This window comes from Gekko japonicus, unplaced genomic scaffold (assembly GCF_001447785.1).
Source record: "Gekko japonicus isolate JY-2015 unplaced genomic scaffold, Gekko_japonicus_V1.1 scaffold2821, whole genome shotgun sequence".
Lineage (NCBI taxonomy): Eukaryota > Metazoa > Chordata > Lepidosauria > Squamata > Gekkonidae > Gekko > Gekko japonicus.
In genome coordinates this window covers 37,684-50,519 of record NW_015167622.1, presented here as the reverse complement: position 1 = coordinate 50,519, position 12,836 = coordinate 37,684, and the positions used below count along the sequence as shown (strand labels likewise).

Genomic DNA, 12,836 nt, shown 5'->3' with positions numbered 1-12,836 from the left:
GTTAAAAATAACGTGTACTTTAGCCCTTAAGCAGGCACATATAATGATAAAAGGAGGGTTTAGACACAGCCCCACCAGCCAGTCACACTAAAGAAGAGGGGGCAAGAGAGGCCCTTTTATTTATTTTAACTATTTCTATTCAGTTACTTCAGGCCAAAGCACTTGAGGTGACTGACAGGCAATAAGAGCAACAGAGATGTTTTTAATTGTCCTCTTACACCAGATTATCCCTATCTACATACTTGTTAAGGAGACTCTCTGAACCACTGGATTTTCTGGCTATGAAACAAGAGGGTGTGGGAAGAACATCAAACAGGATGCTCCATTTCTGAAGCCAGTGCCATGCCCTGTAGGTATTACACACCAAATTAAAAAGAGTAATACAACACCATAGCTTCATCCCTTCGATAGCTCAGCTGGTAGAGCGGAGGACTGTAGGAAACTACCAAAGTAATCCTTAGGTCGCTGGTTCGATTCCGGCTCGAAGGATATTTTTGGTTCACAGACATTCACAAAACCAAATGGGCCATGCTCCTATAAGAGGCTGAAATTGGTCTCTGTTCATTTCAGGGCTCAACTGCCTGTGAAGCAGCGAGATCCATAAATGGAGTTCCAATGGTGGGTTTTTTTCCTTTTAAAAATATTCAAGCCCCTGTGGGCTTAATTTCGGTCAGGACTATGAGGTGAGGGAAAGGGAGGTTAACTCCCCGCACCACTGCCCTGACCTAAAGAGTATTGGGGAGCCGTTACTTGCTCCATCGGGGAAAAGTACAGATATTAGCATGTGTAGGTACAGCTCAAACTGGTATAGCATACTGTTTCACACAGTGGCCAACTGGGTCCCCTGCAGGGCCTGCAAAGAAGGCAAAGAGGCCAAGGCTTTCCCCTGACATTGCACTGCAGCACTGATTCAGAGGTCTGTTGCCTCTGGAAGCTTCCCTTTAGTTACCATGGGGAGTAGCCACGAACGGACATCTCCTCCATAAATCTGTCTAAGCCCTCTGCAAAGCCATCTACCATTGTGGCCATCACTATATCTACAGGTAATGAGTCTTAAGTTCACTGGAATGTACTCTCAGAGTCCCAGGTAAGCATGCGTAAGATTGTAGGCAAAATCAATTATTTGTAGTGGACTTTACCTCACATTCTAAAATTGCCAGCTGTGGATTAAAACATATTCCAGACTCCACAGCGGGTTTTTCCCCCCTGAACTGAGTTTGTACCTGCTCACAAATATCAGGGTCATGTTTGAATGTTTTGTACCTCTAATATAAAACCCCTAGTTATAGGCCGCAACACCTACTCCTTGGTATATCCTCACCTTCCCACTGACTCATAAATACCTGCCCCTTGTATCACCCCTTGTGCTTACCAAACCCGGCCATGTTCCTAGGGTTGGGTCTCTGATATCTACAGGTGGCACGGAGCGATACATGGGTGGCAAGACACACTTCCGGTGATGTCATGGGGTGTGGCATATGCTAATGAGTTATGCTAATGTGTCCCCCTAGCTCTTTTTCTACGAAATGACCCCTGCCGGCCATGATCCTAGGGTTGGGTCTCTGATATCTACAGGTGGCACGGAGCGATACATGGGTGGCAACAGATGTTCCCTTCTCCTTGCCTGCTCTTGCCTTCAGCCTCTGGGAGGCTATAGCAGGGGCCTTGAACATCTGGACTCTGAGACACAAAAACACAAAAGAAGAGAGTGAAATTAGGGGGGGACACAGAGGTAGGGTTGCCAACCTCCAGGTGGTGGCTGGAGATCTCTTGGGATTACAACAGAACTCCAGGAGACAGAGATCGGTTCACCTGAAGAAAACGCCCGCTTTGGAAACTGGACCCTATGGTATCATCATCCATTGAAGCCCCCCCTCCCCAAATCCCCCCCTTATCAGGCTCCACTCCCACCCCAAATCTCCAGGTGTTTCCCAACCCAGAGCTGGCAACCATAGCATGAGATGGAATGTCCCAACAGAGCTCAGAACGGCTCTGGATGAACCGGAGGTGGGAATGTGGCAGCTGTCACTCAGATTAATGCAGAGAATGAGCAAAAGGGAGACCTGGCCTTGGAGACCTGGGATTCCCCGGCTGGCTTTTTAGCTTGCATAGGCTTTCCGATCAAACTTTGAGACGTCCTTTCAAACCCCACCCCACCCCCACCCCTTTTTTTGCACTGAACCTGATGTAGAGCTCTGCGAATGTCAGAAATTTGCTTTGGCATTTTTGTTACCACAATAAAAAGGTGTTTGTTTGTTTTTAATTGCTCTGGACGAACCCTATTACAACCCCACTTTAGAAGAAGCAATTACCATGTCAGGCCAACTGGGTAGCGTTTAGGAAAGCATAGCTTGGCACTCCAAATTCGTTCAAGGTCTAGTGAACCGATTTTTAGTTGGTGTGTGTATGCATGGCTTCAAACTTGTATAGCTTCTTGCTAGATCTTCTTTTGTTAGCTGTCTTGACCACTGGAGAATGCCATAGTGTAAGATGTTTGTCTCCCTGGCCTGTTTTCCTCCCCACAGCTGCCGGACGCCTTATCTGCCTGACCTTGAGCCCCTAGGCGCCTTGCACAGGAGAATGAAGCTTCTTCCTGCTTGTAGCTCAGACAGATTTTCCCTGCACTCATTTTTAATTGCTTATTGGCTTTCAGGTGTCAGGGGGTCATGTATGAAACCTGTATATCTGTGGCATCCATGTTGAATACTTTATTCCTGACTTAAGAGTGCAAGGCATTCCATCTCTCTGATCAATAAACCTTTTCTTTCTCAAGGACCCATCTCTCTGATCAATAAAACTGTTCTTACTCAAGGACTGGTTGTTGATTCGGAGTTATTGGGACCCTGACAGAGAAGTGAGTTCGAAAAGGCCTAAATCAATCAATCCAGAATGAAAAAAGAAAAGAAAAAAAGGACAAGTTATACCACCCAGACCTAGACTATACCACTGTGTATAATTCATACTATCTGTTGCTGCAAGTAGGTTCCTAATAGGTAATTTTTGCATTTCATTTAATGTGTCATGTTGATATTTATGCTTTGCTTCACCTCTGGTTGCATCCAGATTTCCACAAGCCAAATACTATCAAACTGTCTATTGGATGTTGTACCCTGTTGCTTGTATTGACTTATTTTGCGTGCTCCACCTTGAGCCTCAGTAAGGAAGGAAGGCTATCCCCACCTCTAAGTACTTAGATACTGGATGCTTTAGAAGTTTTATAGAATGCTTGTATGACTATTATACTCTTTACTGTTTGTATATTATGGAATAATTCCATGTTGGAATATTATTGTATTTGATGTCTTTACTTTGATAAAGTTCCTTAAAATAAAAAAGGCAAGCAGGCTATAAATGACATAAATAATTTGACCATCACAGGAAAGCATAGGAGAGAAAATCCATCCATCTTCCACAGAGCCGTTGTCCAATGGAGAGACCTTACTCAGCAGAGTGCTAAGACAGGGGTAGGATACACTTCACAATTTGCTCAATTCCATCACCCCTCCAGAGTCATCAGCACCTCCATTTTGGCCCCTGAGTCCCCCACCCCCCGGAGCCTTGACTATTTGTTGTTGTGAATTAAACTTCTGCTTGGCATGCAGCTGTTAAAGGTATAGGAAGACTGCCAGGGAAAGTAATTGGGAAACCCGGCGATTAGACAGGCTACAGGTTATGTGCCTCCCTTCTGTCCCGTCGACCTGCCCTGCCCTGTATCCAGGCATCCTGATTATCAGTCTGAGGGCTGGCCAAACACCACAACAGAATTAGCATTAGTACAGCTCCTGGGAATCCTCTCTCAAGCATCTGCCTATGTGGGCTTTTTGAATAACTGACTATATTTAGTTTGTTTGTTCTTAAGGATGTCTGGTTTTCTGGCTACAGCACTGCACTGGGACAAAACGTGGCGGTCCTTGATCCCACCCGGATCCTGTGTCTGTTTCTGTCGTACTGTTGTTACCATGGTTACCAGAGAGCCAGTTTGGTGTAGTGGTTAAGTAAAAGGTAAAGGTAAAGGTTCCCTTGCTCGAAAGCCAGTCGAGTCCGACTCTAGGGTTGCGGTGCTCATCTCCGTTTCAAAGCCAAAGAGCCAGCGCTGTCCAAAGACGTTTTCCGTGGTCATGTGGCCGGCATGACTAAACACCAAGGCGCACGGAACGCTGTTACCTTCCCACCGAAGTGGTACCTATTTATCTACTTGCAATTTCTTGCTTTCGAACTGCTAGGTTGGCAGGAAGTGGTTAAGTGCATGGACTCTAATCTGGGAGAACCGGGTTTGATTCCCCACTGCTCCACTTGCACCTGGCTGGATGACCTTGGGCAAACTGTAGTTCTGATAAGAGCTGTTCTTGAAAAAGAGCAGTTTCTGTCAAGAGCTCTCTCAGCCCCACCTACCTTACAGCGTGTCTGTTGTGGGGAGGGGAGGGGAAAGGAGTTTGTAAGCCGCTCTGAGACACCTTTGGGTAGTGAAGGGTGGGGTATAAATCCAATCTCCTCCTCCTCCTCCTCCTCCTCCTCCTCTCCTTCTTCTTCTTCTTCTTCCCTGCAAAACATCTTTGTTTTGAAAGCAGGCAACTGACTGCTGTTAGTTTAGACAAGGACTGTGGCTCTGTGGTTGAATCCCTGCTTTACAAGCAGAACGTTGCAGGTTCAATCACCGGCATCTTCAGCTAAAAGGATCTCAGGTAGCAGTTGGCAGAAACTTCCTTCTTTGCCCCAGAAACACTGCCAGTCAGGATGGACTGATTGTGCTGACTCACTATACAGTAGCTTATGTTTGTATCATTGTGGCTTAATTTTTTTTTAACACTTCCCATGCCTACAGTGTCCATGCCAAACATAGGAGGGCTAGATTTACTTTCAATGGCAAACTGACTCTCTTTACCGCAGTTCACACATATTCATCCACCATGTAATGACTGCTGCATCAAGTGTGGACTTAAGTGTGAGAATGAGGTGTCACCAATTGAATTGCCATTAGAAGAATGTGTATATTACCCAGCATAAATTATGGAGATGGTTCACACATTTCACAAGCTGAAAGTCATGAGTAAGCAGGAGAGGTCCCTATACATGTGAACCAACCCTTAGTAGAAACACTTCCAGATCAGCATTTAAATTTTTTAAAAAATGGTTTGTATAAACTACAGACATATTGAATAGCTAAGTGACTGATGCATCTTGGTATTTTCCCGTATTTCCATGATGTTTTGTGCTGTCATGCCAATAAAGGTTTTGTGTGTATGTGAACTACAGACACATTATCTTTTGCTATTTGGATATACTGAGGACAGCAAAATGATTATAGCAAAAGAAAAAGAAGAAAACACCCTGCACAAGCTTAAAATTCTTTCTGTTCTGAAGCAGATAAAAAAATTGCGGAAGCAGACAATTATCTAAATTGTTAGATCATGCAATTAAAATAATGGAAGACAATAGACTGAAAAGTCTGTTAAGGGCCTGTGTCCATTTTTTGAGTTTTGTTTAAAAAAATATTGACTACTGGAAGAAATATGATTGTGATATGAATGTTTATAATTGCTTTTTGATCATCTGGAAAACTCTGGAAATACATTTTTTTCAGATGCTATTTGCATGCTTTTGTTGTAAAATTTGTATTTTTGCATGATTTGTAAAAATTAGTAAAATATTAACCTGAAAAAAGCCTGTTTTGTGTATTCCCTGAAATGGTACTGTTGTAAAAGGTAAGGTAAAGGTTCCCTTGCTCGATAGCCAGTCGAATCTGACTCTAGGGTTGCGGTGCTCATCTCCGTTTCAAAGCCGAAGAGCCAGCGCTGTCCGAAGACGTTTCCGTGGTCATGTGGCCAGCATGACTAAACACCAAGGCGCACGGAACGCTGTTACCTTCCCACCGAAGTGGTACCTAGTTATCTACTTGCAATTTCTTGCTTTCGAACTGCTAGGTTGGCAGGAGGTCCTGTTGTAAGTACACACAAATGCACACACAAGCACATGAAGCTCTCTTATCCTGAATCAGACCATAATACCCTAGGGTCAGTCATCTACTCAGACTGGAAGTGGCTCTCCAGGGTCTCAGGCAGGGAACTTTCCCATCACCTACCTACAGAGGTGTTGAACTCATTTGTTACAAGGGCTGGATCTGACATAAATGTCACTTTGTTGGGCCGGACTATTTGTGCCATAAATGTAATGCCAAGTACCAGAGATATAAACTGTATGAAGGACAGCAGCTGGTAAGCTCCAAGTTGGTGTATCCTCACTGCAAGGCCCCATGGGCTGGAAGGGGGGTGCAAAGGAAAACCTACATGGGCAGGCTGGAGAGCCAGATGCTCCCACGCTGCTTGACTGCTGCGGATGAGGTTGTTCCACCATGCTGAAGCCACAATCGGAAGTGGCTCTGCCTACTCCCCTCCTCCAAACAGTCTCCTGTTCCCTCCCTTGCACTAGTTGCTCACCGGCAGCATAAGAGCCCTGGCCGGGCTGGTTCCAGCCCCCGGGCCTTATGTTTGACACCCCTGACCTACTACTTGCCCTTTTAACTGAAGATGCCAGGGATTTAACCTGGGACTTTCTGAATGCCAAGCATATGCTCTACCATTGTGCCATGGCCCCTTCCCAAGGCAGCATAAAGCTATGACTTTTTTAGAAGTGTACATTATCTTTCTGACCTGGATGGCCCAAGCTAGCCTGATCTTATCACATCTTAGAAACTAAGCAGGGTTGGCCCTGGTTAGTACTTGGAAGGGAGACCACCAATGAAGTCGAGGGTCACAATGCAGAGGAAGGCGATGGCAAACCACCTCTGACCTTTCTCTTGCCTTGAAAACCCTACGGGGGTCACCATACGTCAGCTACGACAAGATGGTACTTTCTACCACCTCATGATCTTAAAGATATGACTTATCATTGCCAGTTAGTAACAATGGTGCACATATTGTCCAGAACATTCCCCCAAATGTTTCGTGACACAACAAGGACTAGATCAATATGTTGTCAAAGGCTACAACAACTAAAGGACTACATCCTTCAGACAAAACCCCATAATAAAAGTCGTCACAGTACGGCTTTGGTCTGTGAGCATCCTGCACCATCTAATGACCACAGCGTAGAACTGCAAACACAAAAGCTTTCTACCACTGCTAGGACATTACTTGGCACAGATGATTATAACGTATCATAAATAATTATATATTTTTTGAAAAATATTTTTACAATAATTTCTACATATATAATTAATTATCTTAATCACAATTCACAATATAAGAGATATCAAAACGTGCTTTTCACTTTGGAGGAGGCTTGTAGCTCATCAAAAAAAATGTTTTGCAGCGTTCATTGAAAGAGAATTTTGGATTAAAACTTTGGTTATGTGGCAACCTTGTGCTGAAAATTGTCGTTGAACTCCCTGAGGGAGATTCTGAAACAGAAAAAATATTTTTTAAAAAATATATAATTATTTATGATATGTTATAATCATCTGTGCACGGTACTTGTTGTATGTTGGTTTTCCTACTTACCGTGGGTCCTTGTTTGGTTTTGTGAATTGCTGTGTTAGGACATTACTTGGGGCAAGTAGGTTTGATATATGTCCATTTTTCACTTGGACAGTGCTGTGCCTGTAACCAACAGAAAAGATGCACACAGTTCAGAAACAATTTGGTTAGGGAAAGGTAAGGCAGTTTCTCCCCTCTCTGCCACACAAGCCCTTCTTAAGGTTCTGAGAGGCCCAGTGTTGAATGTTTTAGCACTCCCACTTTGCACCCCATTAATGTACGTTTTCTTCACATTAAAAATACATTTTAATCTAGATTTGACAGCAGAATGGAATACACTATGTTAAGTTTTTGTCCTGTAAACTGAAAGGGAAAAAACCTTTCTCAAATTCACTTGTCCAACATTTCCTGCAAAGAGGCTCCACTCTTTGTTTAGTGGTTTGGGGACCTAAATTTAGAGCGATTCTGACAGCTAGCAAAACATCAGGGATCTGAGCTGAGCCAATAAATACCCCTTCATGCCAACGACTGGGATGATAGCTCCTTCGCCCCCCCCCTTCCATCCCAGGCCCCAGATCAGGAGTCTGCAACCTCTGACAATTAAAGAGCCAATCTATGTCAAAATTTAGAAGAACAAAGAACCAGTATAAGGAAGTCCATTTGTATAACTTGAAAATGTACAACTTCAACATTACTGATCACTGGCATGTGGATTAATAATCCATAAAGTTCCTGCAACCAAAACACTGGCTGTTGTGAGCCCTTTATGCAGCACACACAGGGGTCTCACGACAAAATAAATATACACAGGAGCGCCCTGTGTGATTGTATTAGTGCACTGGCATTAATCCATGCATGGTTCACAACTGGATTACTGGCAACAGTTCATTTCTATTATTTCCCTTTCTGTGTAGCATCCCTAAGAGATCCCTTTAGTGCCATTAAAAATCTCTGCCTGCCTTTCCCTTCACATATGCATCACACCTACCCACCCCAATATATCTTCAACTGAAGATTTCATTTCATTTTTTAAAAAGCCATATATGGTTCTGTACTGAGCTACATTTTAAAAGGCCCGGTACCTCACCTAAGGTTGGCGCTCACATCCTTCCACTTGAGAGTCTGCCTCCATGCTCAGAGAGGAAAATTATTTATTTATTTACATTACTGATAGTCTGTCTTTCTTCCAGGGACTCAAGACGGATTATACATAATAAGCCAGGGCAATCCCAAAAATGGGACATTCAATAAACAGTGCATTGGGATATTAGAAGTCTGGAGCCACCAGAAAGGACTGGAGTGAAAGTATTCACATGACACATTAAGCAGTACAGAAATCACAGAAGCAGGATCCTACTTACGATAAGCTAAACACAGCAGTATAGACTGCAGTCCTTCATCATTTATCCAAGCAAGTTTGTAAAACCACTTTGTGCAGTGCAACCCTATTACCTGCATAGAAAAGCTCTCTTGAATAGTTCGGTTTTGCATAGTTTGCAGAAGGCCAGGAGAGAGTGGGAACTTTCCTGACCTCCTCAGGCCAGCCATTCCACAAGGCCCCACATCGACTTCAGGTCTCCGTGAAGCTGCAGAACTATGCAAAGAAAACCCCACTTTAAGCTGTGAAATGTTGGAAGATGTACTACAACCAACAGAAGAGGGGGAAATCCTCGCCTTTCCTTTTCTGTTAATGGCACGGAGTCCCATCCCTGTTAGCTAAGGTTACTACTACTAGCTGTCCTGGTTTTAGAGAACTTGCCTATCTTTTTTGGGTGTCCGTCCACTTTTGGGCTCTCTTAAAAAACAAACAAGGACGCCTGCTCCTTGGGAGGAAAGCGATGGCGAACCTAAACAGCATGATAAAAAGTAGAGACATCACCCTGCCAACAAAAGTCCGCATGGTCAAAGCAATGGTATTCCCAGTAGTCATGTATGGCTGCGAGAGTTGGACTATAAGGAAGGCCGAGCGCCAAATAATAGATTCTTTTGAACTATGGTGCTGGAGAAGACTCTTGAGAGTCCCTTGGACTGCAAGAAGATCAAATCAGTCAATCCTAAAAGAAATCAACCCTGACTGTTCCCTGGAAGGCCAGATAATGAAACTGAAGCTCAAATACTTTGGCCACCAAATGAGAAGGGAGCACTCACTGGAGAAGACCCTGATGCTGGGAAAGACTGAAGGTCAAAGAAGACGGGGACGGCAAAGGATGAGATGGTTGGACAGTGTCATGGATGCAACGAACATGAAATTGAGCCAACTTCAGAGGACGGCGGAAGACAGGAGGGCCTGGCGGGAGCTGGTCCATGGGGTTGCGAAGAGTCGGACTCGACTCTGCGACTGAACAAAAACAAACAAACAAACAAACAAACAAACTGATGACCCTGTCCTCTTTTGGGGTTAGAAGGTTAGGAATATTCCAGTTATCACATCTTAAATAATAAGGGCACTTGTGTTTCAAAGGAGATTTGTCATAGTGATCACTTGTTTGAAGTAGTCTCAGTCAGGAACAATGCTCCGTCTAAGCTGTGGAGTCCTGTGAGCAAAAATTCTACTTTGTGAGCTGCTGGCATTGAAGTTGTGAGTGAACGATTTGGCTTCTGCATAAATTAGTTTGCTCTGGAGCCCTCCTTCCTGAGCTAAGACAAAAATGTGTGAGCTGGAGGCTAAAAAACTGTGAGCTAGCTCACACTAACTCAGCTTAGAGGAAACACTGGAGCCATCCTCCCTGAGCTAAGACAAAAACATGTGAGCCAGAGGCTAAAAAACTGTGAGCTAGCTCACACTAACTCAGCTTAGAGGGAACACTGGAGCCCTCCTTCCTGAGTTAAGACAAAAATGTGTGAGCCAGAGGCTGAAAAACTGTGAGCTAGCTCACACTAACTCAGCTTAGAGGGAACACTGGAGCCATCCTCCCGGAGCTAAGACAAAAACGTGTGAGCCAGAGGCTAAAAAACTGTGAGCTAGTTCACACTAACTCAGCTTAGAGGGAACATATGTCCTCTTTTTTTACGTTTCAAAATACGGTATAACCCTACCGTTTGCACCAGCCACCCCGCTAAGGAGGCGACAATTGTGAAGCCTGCAAAAGTTCCCATTCCCACCTGGGAACGCCTGTTTTCAGACTCGCCACCACCACCTCCGAATTAGCAAGGGCGACATACGATCCCCCCGCCTCCCCGCGCCTCCCGCTTTCTCTAAGCCGGCCTCCGAGGAGGCCTGTTCCTCTGCAGCCACCAGAGGGCTCTGGGTAGCGCTCGGGGAAGCGCAAGCGGCTCTTTCCTCTTTCTCTCGGCTCGGTGTTTCCTGCGCTCGGGGCCGCGGCGGGCTTTGAGCTTCCTGGGTGACGCGGATGCAGCTACAGCTGCAGAGAGAACCGAGCCCGATCAGCTGCTGCCAGCCCCGGTGGGATCCATGCCAGCCTGTTGGGCAGACTTTTCCTACGGACGCGGCGCTCCCTTTCTTTGGCTCGCCAAGGTGGGAACCGGCCCGGCTTGCGCGACGCATTTCCCGGGAGGACCAGCGCGTTACTGATGCGCGCTCAGGTTGAGATGCCAGGAGATGGGGCGGGGAAGAGGGGTGGGGTTGTCATCCATCCCCCGGCAATCCGATCCCGCTGCTCGATCCCTGCCCACCTTCGAGGCGATGACAATAAGGACGCTGGTTCTCCAGGCACAAATGAACACCAATGAGTTGCCCCTCAGTATTGTTTCTCTCAGGACGGGAAAGTGATGGGTGTGTCCCCCCCCCCCCTATTTTCCAGTGCATGCTTATGAATGAAAACTGGATTCAAGTCCGCATTCGTGGCTGTGACTACAACCCCAAGGAGTGGCGTTTACTCTGGATGAAATGGCGTGGAACCATAAGGGAACGATCTTCTGAGGTTATGTGTCTTGATGTCTTTTCACTACCCCGACAGGAATGTATTCCTCCCTCCCCCCCCCTTTCATACCAAAGATCACTAACAGAGCATGCACTGTACAGACATATCTGTACAGTGTGCAGATTTATGTAGGACATTTATTTATGTAGGGCATTTCTCTGATGCCTCTTCAGAGTGCCACTCAAGGCACCTTATAGTTAAAATGGTGTAACAATATAAAAACAAGCCATTGGACAGAAACACCATTAAAACTATCTATAAAACCAAAACAGACCATTTGAAAAGATGGCGAGATAAAACCTCTAAGGAAACACCTGAGTTAAAAGATGTGTTTTGGCTTGGCACCTGAACACACCTGAACGCATGAAGCTGCCTTATACTGAATCAGCAGCACTCCAGGGTCTCTTCAGACCAAGGTCTTTCACATCACCTCCCACCTGATCCTTTTACCTGGAGATGCTGTGGATTGAACCTGGGATCTTCTGCATGCCAAGCAGATGCTCTGACGCTGAGCCACAGCCCCTCCACCTAAAAGAAATTAAAGTAGGCATCAGGGAGGGTGTTCCAAAGGTGAGATGCCCTGACTCTAGTCCAGTGGTGGCGAACCTATGACACGGGTGCCAGAGGTGGCACTCAGAGCCCTCTCTGTGGGCACGTGTGCAATCGCCCCAGCCAGGCCCAGACCATCATTAAAGTGTCGAATTCTCTGCCAAATAATTTTAAGTAAATGAAAGCAGTTGGGATTGCTTTCCTTACTTTGTTTGGATCATCTTAAGTTAATGTATGAGTTGTTTTTTTCTAAAGTAAAACCTCAGTATTCAGGTTAAATTGCCGTGTTGGCACTTTGCGATAAATAAATGGATTTTGGGTCCCAGTTTGGGCACTCGGTCTCTAAAAGGTTCGCCATCACTCGTGTCCAAGTCATATCTGAAGGTTTGTGAGTGAAAACAGGGCTGGCATCTGCATTCATGGTTGTGACTACAGCCCCAAGGAGTGGCATTTGCTCAGGATGAAGGGGCACAGACCAATAATCCAGTTTTCATTCATAAACATGCAGAGAGCAGGCCGTAAGAGGCAGATGCTACCTGGCAGGCTGGACAGCACAGGAGATGGTCCTTCAGATACCCTGGCATCAGGCAGGTTAGGACCTTAAAGCTAAGAACCCTCACTTTGAATTGCGCTCAGAAACATGGGTTACAGGTGCAGAGCTTTCAGCACAAGAAATTGCTGAATATTCTGTTGGTTGTAAGCTGTATTCATTTGTTCTGCAACAGCCTGTTTCTGCTGATTTAAAAGCCAAGATAGTGCTTGTTCCTTTGGAGATATATATCCTAAATCTGTGTTTTTATGGTATGTTTTATGGTATGGTAATTCAGAACAAGCTGTGAAGAATCGCTGGAGGAATGGGGAACCTGTTTGGAAATCCTACCATGTCTCTCAAAATCTCCTCTCAAGGAATCCCTACATTTTTAGACAGTTGACC

The 12,836-nt window shown here is 45.2% G+C and overlaps 1 non-coding gene across 1 annotated transcript; it reads left to right on the top strand.

Moving 5' to 3' along the window:
* The first annotated feature begins 401 nt into the window (after positions 1-401).
* Positions 402-489, top strand: TRNAY-GUA. The gene is given in 2 exon segments: positions 402-438; positions 454-489. It is a non-coding gene; the product is annotated as a tRNA-Tyr (tRNA).
* The last annotated feature ends 12,347 nt before the right edge of the window (positions 490-12,836 follow it).